Source organism: Atractosteus spatula, chromosome 6 (assembly GCF_055471065.1).
Source record: "Atractosteus spatula isolate fAtrSpa1 chromosome 6, fAtrSpa1.hap1, whole genome shotgun sequence".
Classification (NCBI taxonomy): domain Eukaryota; kingdom Metazoa; phylum Chordata; class Actinopteri; order Semionotiformes; family Lepisosteidae; genus Atractosteus; species Atractosteus spatula.
This window is the reverse complement of record NC_142711.1, coordinates 48,236,064-48,253,299: the sequence shown is the minus strand read 5'-3', so window position 1 is coordinate 48,253,299 and position 17,236 is coordinate 48,236,064. Positions and strand designations below refer to the sequence as shown.

At 34.4% G+C, this 17,236-nt stretch overlaps 1 protein-coding gene across 2 annotated transcripts in view; it reads right to left on the bottom strand.

Annotated features, from left to right (window-relative positions):
* The window catches only part of sugct (succinyl-CoA:glutarate-CoA transferase), a 204,487-nt gene that overhangs the window by 60,973 nt on the left and 126,278 nt on the right, over positions 1 to 17,236 (bottom strand). The window lies entirely within an intron of this gene.

Genomic DNA, 17,236 nt, shown 5'->3' with positions numbered 1-17,236 from the left:
GCAGCTTGGCAAGTAGGAAACTGGCAAGGTATGCTTCAGTGAGGCCCACCATGACTTTGAGTTTAATGGCTCAGATGGTACTGTAGATACAGTATGTTCATGGTCCAACAATGTTCCAGTCAGTGCACAAAGCTGACCTGGAACTGAATGCTTCACTTTTTTCAGGAGTGTATGGGACTTAAACCATTCATATTTTAGGAAAATGTTTTTTTTTAAATGGAAGAAATTAACCCTCAATTCAAGAACTTTATGGTACAGTACATACATGGTACTGTACATATTGAGTATATTTATTATAAGTGCATACTGTATATTGTACATGCAATAGACTAAACAGAGAAGTTAGATGATGGCCTTTATACAAATGTATAATTTCAGTGTGGAAGTCAGAAACTTTAATTTATATTTATTCTGCAATTCTTTTTTGTTCTTTTCTGCAATTTCCCTCACGGGATCAATAAAGTATCTAAGTATCTATCTATTCTGCATTTAATCAGGATAAGTATAAGTTCTGAGACTGTTTTAAAGAACTGTTAGCATTTCAGTATTTATACAGTACATCTTTTTAACCTTTGAAGAGCCTGAATGCCATTTTATTACTTCTGGACAAGAAAAGTATGGCAGGTGGAGCTATTGTCAAATTCATGTAAAAAAAAGTATCCTGTGAGTATCCTGACAACGATAAAAGATTATTGTTGAGAATGCTAATGTACCTGTCTTACAAAATTATACAAATGATACGATATACAGTACTTGGTGGGTGTTCCAAAAACAACATCTTCTTGTGACATCCAAAATGGAATTAAACTTGTCCCCTGGGAGAAACATGAGGGTAGAACTCATGCATGACTACCATGTTAATTAAACAAAAATACAAGTAGGATAAAGACTCGCCTTGTTAAAGAACCAAGAAAAAACCTAGGTCAAATTTTCTACGGTGCAAAAACTAGACATTATTTTCTACTTTAACATTTTGTCAAAACATACTATGCGTTTGCCAGATCATTTAGTATGTATTTGTCCTATCCACTGTACTTTTATATTAAATTTTCAAACTCCTTCTAAAAAGGTGGATCCAGGCTTCTGAACACACAAATATATGATGAGTGTTACAGGTGGCATTTAGGGAGTCTTACAAACAGACTCGAAATTGAAGCCCTCTTCTCTAATAAGCACAAAATCAGTTTCCAACTCACAACCCCTGATGCCCTGAAAACCCAATTTATAGACAAACACACCCCTAATTAATTTCATGAGGAAAAGTGCTCTTCTAATCCTTTTCAATAATACATACATAAATTGCTGGCCTCTAGTGGCATGTCCGCTGTTACTACAGTATTCAAAGACCAGTCTGCCACAAATGTACTGTATACAGTATAATACAATGTGATCATGCAGAATTTACTACCATGCTTAAAAGCAGAAAGAACAATAAAAAAAACCAACGTATCAGCTGTGGAGCCAAAGTGTTTTATTTGTTAATTTAATTAATAATGTTATTATTAAGCCTTGTATTTCGAATTACAAACTTTAATCTATCTGCAATGAGCATTCTTGGAGCTACTGTAGGTGAAGTATTATAACATTTTGGTTCTGAAGATGCACATTGTAACTAATACAATATGTTCTTTTTACTGAGAATATTTTTTGCCTCTTTATTTTATTGGTAGTTGATGTTTTACTTTTTTTACAATGATTACATTGAGAGTTTCTGTTTCATCTTTTGACAAAAATAATTTAGTTTTGATTTTAACATATATTGAAGGTTCTTATATCTTCTGTGTGAATCAAAATACTCTTAGAAACATACTGATTCGATATAAGTTATAGGGGGGAAAGCTCTGTTTACTTTGTGGCAGTGATCATTTGTTTCTGAATAAAATGCTTGAAATTCGTGTGTTCATCTTCAGTGGGTCACAAATTGCACTCAAATCGGACACTTACACATACTGTAAGTGAGGAACATGTGGTGTAGCCAAATGTAGCATGGCCACAACAATTCAAATGGCAGAAACATTGAAGAAACACAAACTATGAAGTTCCTATATTCTACATTCTGTGTTTATTTTATTCCGGCAAAAGATATACACTAGGTATCGTATGTAATACATTATTTTTTGTCATTTAAAGGTGCTCCTGCATTTACTGAGGATTTTATGAGATGAGACATTCTTTAGAGTGTAATTAGAGAAGGATTTATTAGGTAGAAAACACTGTTTGCTGAAGTGCTTGAAGAGAAGGCCAAAAAATTCATGTAGTTTAGAAACTCAGTGTATTTAGCGCAAACCTTGCAAATATCTAAAGAGATCTCCATGGAAGCATTTGCCCACTCAAGGAGACTTACAATGGCAGTTGAATTTATTAAGTTACGATGGCTTGCATCTTCTATTGAACTGCACCTTATCAAGCCAACTAATCGCACTATTTTATTTAAATGTTCAGGACTCTAGCCATTCCACTGTTATTTTTCAAAGCCAACCCTTACAAAAATAACCTGAGGGTTTCTATAGAAATGTCCCAATGTGCAGAGGTCATTTATAGGTTATTTTCCAAAAGAATAAGCTGTCATTCATTGAATTCAGCGGAACTGTGTCCAAAATACAATCTGTAATACTCTAGCCCAGAATTTATCAAAGAAATATGGACTTGATTCAAGGGTAATAAAATATTAAATTTATTTAAAGAGGAGCCACTCTAAATTCTTTGGATATCACAGAAAAGCTTAAAAGAAAATGCACTTATCACATAATGGGTAGCACTAGATGGCATAAGAAAGCTATGTCTTTGCTTCATAGTAATGTCATTACAGGCATATTTGGGTATTATTCAGTAGCATACTGGTATTTGCATGAACAACTATAATAACAACAAAAAACAGCAAATTGCTTTGCTTTTAGAAGTGAAATACTGTACTTTATCTAGTGATGCTATGGCAGTAGAAAATTGCATATTGAACTAATTACTTTTGCAGCCCAGAAACAACTGTCTTAATGTGCACTGCATATGTATTGATTTTTAATTCTGTTATTTTTGGGTTAGGCCACATCATTATTAGTTCCACCACTCAAATCTGAGCTTACCCCATACCTTTTCTAAATTTGAACCCATATTATTATAACATTCATATTTCTAAGAAATATATATCATTGACAAAGATAATGCTTTGTGTTGTCAACAATTAAACAAAAGTTCTATACCCAGAAGGTCTAACACAGGTCTAAACACTTGCTGCTTTCATGCAGCTACAGCTGCCAAGCAGTTAACAGATTTGTATTACTGCTATAAACATGTATTACTCTGGCTAGATTGAAAGCTTTTGGCTTTTGAAGTCATTTGAAGGCATTTTAGTACATTCTATTTTATTTTCTGTTGTTCTATTTTTTTTCACTGGCACTCCTTTTCTGGCTGGCGTTTGCTGTAGTGTCACTGGCGATGTCTTTGAGTTTTATCCTCAAAGACAGCGTTCAGTTGTGTTTCTGTCAAATACTGTAGCTGTCGTGCACCAGGCCAGGACATCTGGGATGCAGCTATGTGCGTACTGATGGGTACAAGATGGTGCAAGGAGTACCTCTTTAGAATAATAAAGGATTTGTCTGTGAAGGAGGGAGTTTGGCATCCTGTTCCAGCCTGGAGGAACTCATCACAACATCCTTTGCCAATCTTGGAAGTCTATAAACAAGGATGTTCAGGAGCAGGCTCGTGGTTGGAGCATGAGTACAGTAGGAAGAACTTTTCAAGCACCTGTTGTACATTAGTTTCTTTATTTTCCTTCTGGTAAGTCTGTTTAGAACTTAAGTGGCACTGTCAGCTTTAGTTGGTTGAAAACATCCTGAAAACATTTTAAAAATGACTCAATTCAACTCTACAGTATATATTTATTTTCTTTATTGTGCTGAAAACTATTGAAAAAATATTGGACATTTATAACCACTTTTTCCTTTCAAATGGCATTTGTGCTACTCACTTTTCACTTCAGATTTGATGGCAAAGGTCTTAAACTATAACTTGGAATTTATTTGTATGAATACAATGTACAGTATGGAAGATCTGAGCTCTGCATTAAATCTGCCTGCCACAAGTACAGAGCAAAACCAAGTTTGACAGAAAACATAAATTCTTGAATTGTACATAAAATGAAACTCAAAATGCCTTTTTTATAACTTTTTAGCAAATGTGAAATAGCATGAAACATGAAAGGTCATTCAAGACTTTTTGCAAAAGGGTGAATTTGCCATTTTTAGGCTTTGAAAGTATGACAGCTATTACTATATAAGAGGTACTGTTTAATTATTGTTCCACATTTGACCTAAAAATGTCAGAAATGACATTTTTAAAATAGACTGATAATCTGGAGTTTTGGTTGTTGTGGGAGAAATTTGTTTTAGCTGCTGACATACTCTAAGGTTATTACCCCCTTGAATTCTTTTATTTTACTCTTAGCACTGGAGGGGAAAAGGATGGGAGCTGTCAGGGGTAACTCAGCCAAGAAAAGTTTAGGAATCACAGCCCAGGTCATTCTTCTAATCAAACAGTTAAATGGCTTATAATAGTGTTCAATATCTTCCCACAAAAGTGATAAAATCTCAGATCAGTTACCTTTTTTGTCATTATTTTTTTTAGGTACATTATAGGCTAAGAGAAAGTGGAAAATGTCTATTATTTTGTTCCTGCTCAAAATGATTATTCTCTTAAATGTATTTAAATGTTGCAATCAGCACTAAAGTGTTTCCCCTGTTTAAAGCCAGCAAAGTCAGAAGTAATTTTCAGCAAAATAAGGTTGCGATTTACAGCAAGTCAAAAGGGTTAAACCAGTTACAAGAAATAGGTCTTTGAAAGATCAAATATGGCTTGAACAAACAGTTCTGACTTATTCCAGTTTTGTGAAATTCTATTTTAAATAATTATTTTCCTAGTATCACCATCCATGGTCTCCTTTCTATATTGTAATTGTGTTTTTTCTTGTGTATTCTTTTTATTTATTGTTGTTCTCATTCTATTAAAGCTCTTTAAGAAGCCACCTTTAAAGGCTATATAAAATAAAGTTTATTATTATTATATTACCTGAAGCAGTGTGTATGTAGTATGTACAATTTTATTAAGATATACAAAATAAAACAGAAGTCTTTCTAAGTTGTCTATGAGATTGCCATGTTATGTTTTATCATGTATTATGTTATCAATGGTTTAATCCCTCTTGAAAAATAATTATTTACTGTATATATTTTTAATTATTAAAAAATTCCTTAGGACTCTCAGAGTTTTGTAATTAACATTGTGGCAAAGTGTCAGAACATTTTTTAATTCAAAGGCATCTTCACTTACAAAAGAAAAATATAAAACTTTATATCGAACATACTGTATAAAGTATTTTCTTCCTAAATAAAAAATATTTTAAGACTTGCGTATGGATTCTCATGTTTTTTTCAGGTATCTAATGATACCTTTTACAACAGAGGGTAAACAAACTCCAAAATGGCTACATGGATTCCAAACACAATTACGAGAAGCATTACAATTCACAGCGTGATTTCACTAAAGACTGAGATTTAGATTAACTTTGATTTTATGTGTATGACTGTGATGATAAATTTTATACTGTACTGTACCTGTTTGGCAGTGTCAAAAAAATAAAAGCAATATCATTTCACTGAAGAGAAAGGTCATTAACTCAATTGTCTGAATGCAGAACAGGAATGACAACAGCCTTCTGCAAGAATTTGAATAAAGTTGAAGAAGCGAAACATCAATGTGCTGGAAATCCATTTTAAACTGTGAGATGCTGTATTTCAGAGCAAAGCCATTGAGAGCAAATATGGACATTTCTTAAACATAGTGTGTCACCTGAAGCTTGCATGTACTGATATTCAGACTCCTTAATAATAGTGTAAGAGGAGAACTGGTGTGGACTTGTCTGTCTAAATACTATTTACTAATGTGAAGGTTTGTGAGATTGTATTTCACAAGGTAAGAAATAATGTTCCACTGTTCACTTGGCACTGTTGCTTAATAATCTGAAATGTAACAAATGTGATCGCTAAGAACGAAAGTTTGCAGCCGAACTTAATGTGAAACTATGAAGAAAGAAAAAATTAAACATAGAATCACAAATTCATTACAAAACAGAGCTAATTGGCCTGTTAGGACTTCTTTTTTAAAAAAAAAACTATCATTTAAAATGATTAAATATTCCAAAATGTAGCCCACCTGTTCAGTTTTACATTGCCCACCTTATCAGGTGTAAGAAAACCTGTTAGAGAACTGTACTGAGCAGTCATAGTAAATGTAGTTCTGAGTTTAATAATGTACTATAATAATAATCATCATCATAATCTGATTATAGAGGGCAGTTATGGACTAAACTTTTACATCTATCACACACTGTGGAGTAGGTGATTCTTACAAAACTGACATCTATTTAAAAGAAAAAAAGAATCCAGTGCAATTAAGAATTTTTCATCCTTGCTATACTTTCCTGTATAATTATGATTGTTAAATGACAAAATTGTATTTTTAAAACAAAACATACACTGTCTATCCATCTATTCATTTCCTAACTGCTTCTTCCAGTTCAGGGTCACTGGGGAGCTGGCAAGCAGTGGGCACACAACAGGGTAATTATTTAGTATTTTTGGACCGTGGGAGGAAACCCACTTAAACACAGGGAGAACATACCATACAAACTCCACACACCATAGCACTCCAGGTCTGGAATTGAACCCTGGGCCCCAGTAGTGCAAGCAGTAATGCTAACCTCTTTGCCATTATGCTGTTTATTTCTTACACTGTATATATATTTCCATTAACACAGAGAAGATAAGGAGCTGACAGCCATGTCATGCATAAGGATCTCTTTATTTGTTTCTTGTTTAAGATGTTCTGTACTGTATACAGCATAGTACAGTATATACTGTAGTAAATCACAAGGAATAACTGTAATTAAGCAGCACAGTAATACAACAGCTTTAAAAGAATTTTAATTAAGTGAAGTAAGTTGTTCTTTTATTGCTTTCCACTTAACACCACAACAACAAAAAATAAAACAAAATATTTATCTAATTTTAGTTTTCCATAAGAAAATGCGCTGTTTTCTTGATAGACTTGTTTTATTTATAAAATTATAAAATTAAATTTATAGTTTCTTTCGGAACATGGAAAGAAACGTGTTTTTTGGGAGAAAACTCACTTTTAAGATAATTTTGTGACTTTAAATCTTAATAAAAATAATGACCATATTTCTGAAGAGGATCTTTGTTGTGGGAGAAATGCTAAACCATTGCTTAACCTTATGCATCAATGTTGGATATCATAGTTCCTGGCAAAGGCAAATAACTGCTACTGTCTTTGTTGCTGCATGCACTTGTATAAAATTCAGTAGTGAACTGCAGGATGCAACATTTTCCTGAAGCTATTAAAATAAAAATAAAAAATATATTTTATAGGTAACATACGGTATATACCTCAAAATATACAGTACATCAATATATTTACCTGATAAACTGGAGTTGGAGTTGAAATCAGCTATTTCTATTTTTTGCCATATTGCATAATCTGTATGGTATAATTTATTGTGAAAACGAAAACTGTTGATGCACATCAGCAAATGTACAATTTATGCATTTAAAACATGTCTTCAAGCTACATTGTTAGAAAAATAAGACAATAACAGCTCTCCGTTTTCACCTTTTCTCTGACTGGCTACTTTGAATTCTGAATGCAATAAGGCTTGATCAAAAAGCCAATAATTTAAACCGAAACTGTCTCTACTGTAGGCACAGTACACATCTACAGACTTAAAGCTTGTTTTCTCAGCATTTGATTTACTTAGTGTTTCCTGTTCTGATTCCCTTTTCATTTCTCTCTGACACAAGTGCCAAAACCATTTTCACTTTCTTTTGATATGCAGTCAGCTTATATACAATGATTAATTATCTGAGTCCTGTGAGCATTAAAGATGAATTCAATAAAAAATACATAAGAGGATGGCATTTGGTTTCTGTATGTTCAAATTAAGTTTGATTCTTGACAAGCGGTGGGAGTACATCAAACGTGTAGTATAGCAGGTTTAGTTTGGATTGCTAACATTTGGATCTGATTTACGCAAATAGTGAAACAAAAGCATAAAACAATCTTTTTTTATTATTTAGAACTGACATTCTCATGAGGAGACCTTAATTCAAACCATTCTCTAGCCTTGAAATGTAACATTTCTGCTTTGATGCTTCCAAATCTGAAGACGAAAGAAATATCACATATGCATGAAACAGAACTGCTGACACCTAATGCTATGTGGAGGTCAAAATGAAGCCCTGAGAATAATAAATGAAAACGAATGCAATATGAACTTAGACCAAACTCGCAGCATATTCAACAAACCAGTACTGCTTTTGATTTTTCAAATTGTACTGAGGTAGCTGGTTTGACGTTAGCCTAATTAACTTAACACTAGAGAGCTGAACTGTAGTGCTACTACATGGTGCTCAGCAGCCATTTTGAAATATAAATAATCTGTTACTATGGGCAACATACAGTACAAAGCCCTTAGATTACCTGTGCAGAGGGTACTAACACAGTTAGACACCAACATACACGTTATAATTCTATTCTGATTTATGAGAAGCTTTGGCTTCTTTAAAAGTAAGCAGCTGTTATGGATAACTTCTGGAACACCTTAGTGTGGGTAATGTCCAATATTGAAAAAGCAACTTTCACCTACACCTATAGTTATTTGGCCATAAGGAAAAGGTGTGAAACTTGAATCTTATAAGTCTGCATGCTATCTTATATTTGTTCATCAGTGGATAGACCTTCTAAGTTAAAGCACTAAAGTCATAAAAAACATTCCCCACCCCCACCCAGTTCTGAAGGTGTTAAGGTGCTAATAATCTTTCATGGTTCATTATAAAAGCCTTAGAGAACTAGATACGTTACTAGAGACTAGCACTTCTGCTTAACAGAGCATAATAATAAACATAAACGTATCTACAATTGAGCAGATTTGACTTCTGAATAACCTGTGGAAGCCACTATGGATGTAGAGTTTGGTCAAAAAAAGGAAAGACAGAGAGCACCAGAGCAAACTAAATACATTTTCTTTCCGGAAATAACTATTATAGCAGACAACTAAAGATTGAAGATGCATACAATGATGATGATGATTTTCATTGCTTTGCTTCGCTGAAGATTACCAACGTCCTCTACAACGGGATCCTACCACCGAAGGCTCCACAGCCAAAACGTTTCCTTTTTTTTCTTTTCAGCATGGAATAAACCTGTTACCTTTTCCTTGGCAGCCTATGCATGCTGATGCAGCTACCTACTTGATCTATACAGGTGGGGTGACAGTCATGGAAATACTATATATTTATATATGTATAAATATGTATGTACAACATGTACATGTACAAAAACATGGGAAATCTACCCTTTACCAGAACATTAGCACTGTGTTTGTATGCAGTTACAAAAAGCGGTGAGGTACTGTACTGTATATACTGTACTGTATATAGAATGAGTCCAGGCCTTGAAAGGCCTTGAAAGGTGATGCATTGGTGCTGTTTTATGAAAAATCAAGTTGCAGAGTCATGTTTCCATTAATGGACAGAAAGTGATTTTTTTGATCAAGATATGAGTAAAATTGACACTGGATATATTTTGCAAACCAAACTGTTCTATGAGTTAAGGATGAGCTTAATTTTACTTAGTTTCATGTTGCACATCATTTGCGGCACTGTTCATTCTGTAATTCTTGTCAAATTGTTTCTTCCCAGTAAAGCAGAGCTACATCACTCAGCTAAACATCAGACAACAGCACTGCTAAAAAAGATGAATGAATTATTACTTATCCGTATTGTGAAGATGACTGTTGGGTCTGGTAAAAGTGTAGAAGAACAATAGGAAAGCTCAAGTAAATTCTTGAGCATAATCCCATTATATTAACATTATATATGAGTTGATTACATACAGTAATTTTAAGTTTAACAATGTGATCAAAACCTTTCTCTGGCCTAATGATAATTTATTTGGATGAAGTTAAAACCAAAACAACGCAAGCAAGCATTTCAGGAAGTCCAGGAGTGTATCAGATAAGGTTTCTATAAGAACTACATAGTTACTTTCTCAGCCACTTTAACATGGATAACTTAAACTTAATTTCAGTCTGGCTAGGCTTCGTTGATACGTAGATCTTGGCTTTCTCATCTGTGATAACACTGTCTTCTTTCACCTCCTTTCCCTTTCTCATCAAATCTATAACCACAGTTGTCTAATAGGTCACTGACCAAAACTGCCTTGCTGCCCATTAATTTGCTCAGCTGTGTTTCTACTAAAAACTTCATAGGAATGAACAGCAAGAGGAAAGATATGAGCGTCTGCCACTAGACGTACTGTACACTTCAAGCCATTCATACTGTATGTAGAAATGCAAAATGCTATACAAAGAAGTACTGTATGTCAACCAGAATATGAATTAAAGGATGGGTGTTAATTCATTCCTTTTATTCATTTATGGATTAGGTCAGTAGAAAAAAGACACTAGAACTGAAAGCTGACTCCTTTAAAAAGAAGCATCAGCCAAAACCCCCTAAAGAATGCACAACATTTGCTGAGTTCAGCACAATTAGTAGATATAGTGGCATTGCATGAAAAAAGGAGAGACAAAAAGGACAAACCACTGCCGCAAAAGCAGTGCTTCAACCTTGTTCTCTTATTTAACCATTCCAGGGGGAAAACTCCTGTCAGAAGGCTCACATGTTGTAGTATATACAGTAACCTCAGGGGTCATGTGTCTGAAAAACGGACATTTTTCATTTGTTTTAGTCACAAATTGTTTCCATTCTGAAAAACATGCCTGATTACTAACACTTTTTTAAGAAGCTTCAGGAAAAAGCAATCCTTTGACACACTTTGTCCAAATATAACAATAAATATACCAATACTTCATATATAGTGTTTGTTGTATATTAAAACAGCTCATTTAATAATATCTTTAAGCACACAAAAGACAAAAGTGTATTATAAAGGAGGATTTCTAAAGGTCCTGTTTATTTGAAAACTTATTTTAATTCATAGCTCAACCAATTGGCTCTAAAGTGACATAAACAGGTCTTTCGAAGAAAATAAGAATCACTCACACAATCAAACAGAATTGGCCAAGGATATAAGCTTTTTTAAGATCTTAGAACAGGCCTTGATTAAGACTGCCAAATTCACTGACAAAAAACAAACTTAAAAGGCACACGATTTATTTATATGTGGTTTACAGCACAAAACAGAGAGCTGAAACGTTTTCAAGCTGTATCAAATGCCTTTATTTACGTGGGATTAGAGTTTCCTTTGGCTGCCCCCTTGTGCCATTAAGTAGTGTTTCCCCCTTAAATAAACCAAACGCTGGCAATAGTTTGGAACAAAAGGGCCTGAAACCGACCGAAGACAGTATAACTGTAACGACAAACACAACAGTACAAAGAAGCAGATGATTTCAGGAAAAAAAAAATATCAGAAGACCAATTGAAAAAATATTTTGCCTTGCTGTTACTAATTATACCATTAAAAAAAGGGCGAAAAAACAAGCTGCATCTAGCACTGAGGCAAGATGATTCCTAAAGAGGCTATTTGCAAAAACAGTCAATACACTAGGACACTTACAGTACTCTACTCAGCTTCTTTCTGTACTGTAAGCTTTGTCTACGGGATTAAGAGGGTAAAAAACAGAAATCACAATTTAATTACTACAGAGAATACATTCATAATACATAAAATGTCTTATCTTAATACAGTACCTGTAACACAGACTGTATTCCTTAGAAAGTCAATAAGGAGAGTTAGCTAATATCCAAAGTTAAGGAAAGTTCTGTCTGTGTCTGTGTACCTTGCGCAGGGGAGAGAGACATCAAGGCCTCTCTGTTCATGGGCGGGTAATGTGGTGGGGAGACCAATCGCCTTCTTGTTGGGGGCAAACCCCTGTGGAGCAATTTAGAGCAGCCAGTGAGCCTAAGCAGCATGTTTTTTGAGAGATTAAAGGAAACCAGAGCACCCAGTGAAAACCCATGTGAACACAGGAAGAAAACGCAAACCTACTGTAAGTTACAAATATAAAAATACAAACATCTGAGTTTTGACTACTTGGAAAGTAAATACTAACACTACTATTACTTATTGTTATATCTACAACAGCTATAAATTACACCTGTTTGTGATGTAACATGGAAACACTGTAGCAATCCAAATTGTTAAAAATCAAGTGGAATTGTCCCCCTTCCTACTGCCAACTGATAATTTATACCTGTGTTCCTGGACGAATACCAAAAAGACCCTGGAAAACGTTTCACAGAAAGACTTTGTTTTTCTAAGTGCTCCAACACAAACACAAAGATGTGTTTGTCAGGTAATCAAATTGAATCATATTGTTTTCCAGTGCAATGTTATGCTTTATCAAGGCCCTAAATCCAGATCAGCCTTTATAGGCAAGACAACTTAAATGCTTTACATACCCCTCCATATATTTTCAAAGGTACTTCAATAAAGCCCTCTGCAGTACTTAGACACCATTCCAAAAGTCCAACATATAAAATAAAACATTTTATGATTTTTATATATACAATCCAATCCTAAAAACCTCAGCTTCAATTTATTTTTCTAATTATTTGGTCATTATTCTAGCCAACCTGATTCACCACTGTAATGGCCTGGGACATATAGGCAGAAATCGGTCCTCTGAGATGAATTTGTGGTAAGGCTATAAACTTCTCTCTTTTTGCAGGTCTGGAATATATGTGTTATAAATATGTTGCCAACCCACAGAACAGGTGTGGAAAAATAAATTATCTTGAGCTGTGTATGAGTTTGGTCAGTAATAGGGATCTCTGATAAGTAGTAAGCCCATCCTCTACAATCCAATTTAATACTTCAGAGTATTTAACAGCCACCAAAGAAAATGTTCATACCTTGATAGAAAAAAACTGAAAAAAGCAGTATAAATGCAATTCATTCCCAGGGCATTATTCTGCATAATATCAAATAGCATGAGTATAAAAAGATAATCTAATAAGTCTCTTTTGCCACATATGACATCATCAGTAATTGAGCCAATAAAAATTGGGTAAATACAAAGTTTTGCCTGAGGGAAAGTCAGAAGTTCATTTTCATACAGTATGTAGAATTATTAATTATTGAATTTTCACAACTTATATACAATGCATTCCAAGAAGTTACATACATATGTTTTACATACTGTACATACTATGTAATCAAATACAAAACTAAAACTTAAGATACATACTCCATCTCTTCCTAAACTGTGAAAAAAATACCTCTTATTTTTATACTGCTCTTAAAAATTAAGAAAAATGAAGGATCCCCCCACAGAAAACGTACCATACCATTTACCCTTTAAATCTAGCTTTCAAAAGAATTCCAATCACATACAAGGGAAGAACAATTTCAGCTTCACTACAAGCAGAGCCAACAGAAAAGCCTGTATTTTTGTATAAACTTTGAGAACAATATTCTGTTCTGCAATACCTCCTCCAAATACAAAAGTAACACGAAGTGACGGAAAAATACACAAAAAAACTATCCTGGTTTAGTAATCGCATCACTGGGTGCCTTTTCATTTCTACAATGACAACACTTTGAATACTGTATGTTACATCTGCTGTGTTAAAAGACATGGATCTAAAAATGGATTGTGATCCGTTTCAAAACATACATATGATTGCTGAATGTCAGCGGCCTCCACTCCCAGCCACACTCCCAAGTTTAACGTGATTTATTTCAGAATTTCGCACTTCTGCCCAAGCCTTGCTATGTGATTCAGTTCACACACTTTTCAGAAGAATCCTGAAACTGACAGCTATATTATAGATACTGTAGCAGAGTCCACATTGAAAACGTATCCTGCTGTTGTGTGAAAATTCAGTTTAATCTATCTTACAGCTTAAACAAATACACAAGTAAAAAAGCATTAGTCCACCTTTTCACTTGAGAGCACAAAACCAAGGGTTTTAGGTTAGGTGGTACACACTTCTGCTAGTAAAACTTTCTATACTTTTTATTTATCTTTAATTTAATCTTTACCATCTCAACTGATTAAACAATGGGTGGCCAATTTCACTCCACAATGGCCTGGTACAGTTCTGTTTCTTTGCTGCAAAACTCCTTAGTGGCTAATTGACCCAAATAATTGCTTGAATATACAGATGTAGCACTTTTCTCACGTTTAAACAAAGATTTAAACGACAGTAAGAAAACCTGATGGACTGCCAATATGGGGGCTGAATTGTCTACATTTCTTCACCAAACTTCATTTTAAACTCTGTTGAGTGAAGCCTGACCTTTCTATGATGTTGTTACCTAAAACAAACATTCAATTAAGTTAATTAAATGATCAATTAAAACAGAAACTATAACTAGATTCTTAAATAAGACACAAATCATAAAGTTACCAATGAGTTCATTTTGGGTTTCTACAGGGTTATAACATGAACTCTTCAAAGTGATTAACTTGGTTTAGATAACAATTTCAATACAGCAAAAGGAAGGTGAAAAGCCCTGGTAACATGAACTGAAGCCAAAGAAGCTGAAATACACATCCGGGTTTACCTAATATTTAGACAGGTGCTTTTAAATTTTATACCCCTATTGCTCAAAATGTGTAATACATCCCAACTGCTGTGGTTTCTGTTGAAAGTAAAAAGATAATCCTGGTTTAAGAGCCACTAAGAACAACTAAATCCTATGATGTCACTGTGTATCCTAAATAGGAATATTAAATACAGCCTCAAGAGGGTAATGAATAATATAGCCTGTCCAGCAGATTGTGCAAGATGACCTCTTCAGTTTTTGGCATTATGAAAATCATGCATAAAAAATGTTCAGCCGTACCAAAACATACGACCATTGATTTTTATTTATACAGTATACCTATTAAAATTGAAATCACCAAGTGTATTTTTACCATATTTCACCTCAAAGCAATGAACCCTCTACTAAGGAGAGAATGAGGTAGTTGATAATGTAGATTTACCGATGATAATTTTAAATTTACCGAAATTCATTTTACAATCTAGACTCGGGTAAAAACGTAGAATAATATAGAAATGAGTTATTTGAAACTCTTTTCAACTAAAAAGTGTAATACTTTTTAAAACACTGCGAAACAGCTAATATCAAAACCTTCTTAGCTCAGAGGTTAGATATTTAATTTTGTCTAATGTTTAGTCCCTGGAGAGTAACTGTGATACCTTTAAACTTAAAAAATGTTTTTTAGAGGAAACAATGAGAAAAGCTATTGATAATAAACAGACTTTTATTACTATTAACAATCAGCATAGTCTTAAAGACCTACATTATCTGAGAATACATAAAAAGGGCAATGATATTGTCCTTGATCCTACTCACCCCCTCTGTAATCACTGTGCTATTTTACCATCTGGGTGCAGCAGACTGTGCTGTCAGTGAAGACCAAATGGGTCTTTCCAGTTTCATGCCTGCGTCCATTAGGCTGCTGAATTCTAAGAGCTTCCCTATTTTGCATTCTTGCATTGTGGCTAAGGATCTGCGCCTGTGGCTGGAAGGCTGCCGGTTCAAATCCCGTGGCTGGCAGAGGAATCCTACTCCACTGGGCCCCTGAGCAAAGCCCTTAACCCCAACTGCTCCAGGGGCTGACCCTGTGCTCTGACCCTAAGCTTCTCTCCCTGTTTGTGTGCCTGTGTGTCTCATGGAGAGCAAGCTGGGGTATGCGAAAAGACAAATTCCTAATGCAAGAAATTGTATATAGTTAACAACGTGATCTTATCTTATAAAAAAGGAGATGCTCAGAGATATTAAAGTGAGTATAAGATATGCTAACTAGGGATTCAGCCCAACAAAACATAAGATCCCACATGTGTCAAACATACTGTAGTCATTTGGCTTAAGAAGACTTCACACTGCGAAGTAACAGGCACACAGGAGTGCCTCTTTATAGAAAACGTCCCATGAAATGGATTACAAAATCTATAACATGAAGACAACTTCTTGCAATTATTTTACTTTGTGCATGAAAGAAATACATTGATCTCTAATTGTGAAATAGAGGACTGCTGGATTGCTGGTGATCTAAAACCTGTGCAGTTGATGTCAACCACACTTTGATCCAGTGAAACTGGCAGCATTTCTATGATTTTATCGATAAATTGTACAAATCAAAGGTTCTCTGAAACGTGATCACAAGATAACAAAATACAATCTCAAAGGTGATTCAAAAACGTCAGAAACTGTACAGTGTGTTCAGAACGTCATAACAACCTGAAGATTTTTCAATACAATCAAATTGACCAAATATTGCATTAAGAGAGATGTGCAATCAAAACTGAATCAAAGGCCTTTTGTTTTTCACAGTATATGCTGTAAGTAAAGGATGAGTATGGAGTTTAAAAAAATGGTCTATGATCAAGAAGACAATTTCCTTAGTGGTGTTATAATATTATAAAAGGGAGACCAACTTCCAAGTAAGCTGAACTCACAGTATCTGACTGGCATAACATAAATAAAATGTTGATTTTGAGTTGTTCATTGATGACTGTAAGCATCCATGGTGATAATATATAGTTCAGTTTATATGAAATATTTAAATGTTCAAAAGCAGTATCACAGGACTGTATGTGTTTGTGGTGATAGAGGTGTGTAGTGAAGATGCAGAAAAGATATACAGTAATACAAAATATAAATGGAAGACCAATGCATTTGACCTAAAAGTGTACTTCAGTATATTATGAACAATGACAGCATACATTGGCTACAATGCAGCATTCTGTATCTATACTTATACTGGAGACCTGTATATTTAACCTATAACTTTCTAGGTCAATGACTGGAGTGATGGCTTTTACTATATATGTCTTTTCCAAAACAAAGATGTCCTGAGCTTAACTGAAGAACAAAAGGGATAGTTCTGATTATTTTAACAACAATAATAACAACTGTCTGCCATTTATCTAAATGCTGAAAAAACATGGTTCGAAAATACAGACACATCAGTGTCAGAGATGTGACCCTACAGGGCAAAGCATTTTGGTTTTGGCTCAAAAGAAATTGTTGCATTCCCACACTTTTCTGAAGACCATGAGAATTCTTTTTAGTGCTTCGTTTGTGGGCTCTTTGTGTAATGACTGCTAAAAATGGTTGTATAACTTCACAAACTGACACGTCAGCCACAAAGACTATATCGTGGTTCAGCCTTGACTGACATTTATTTCCT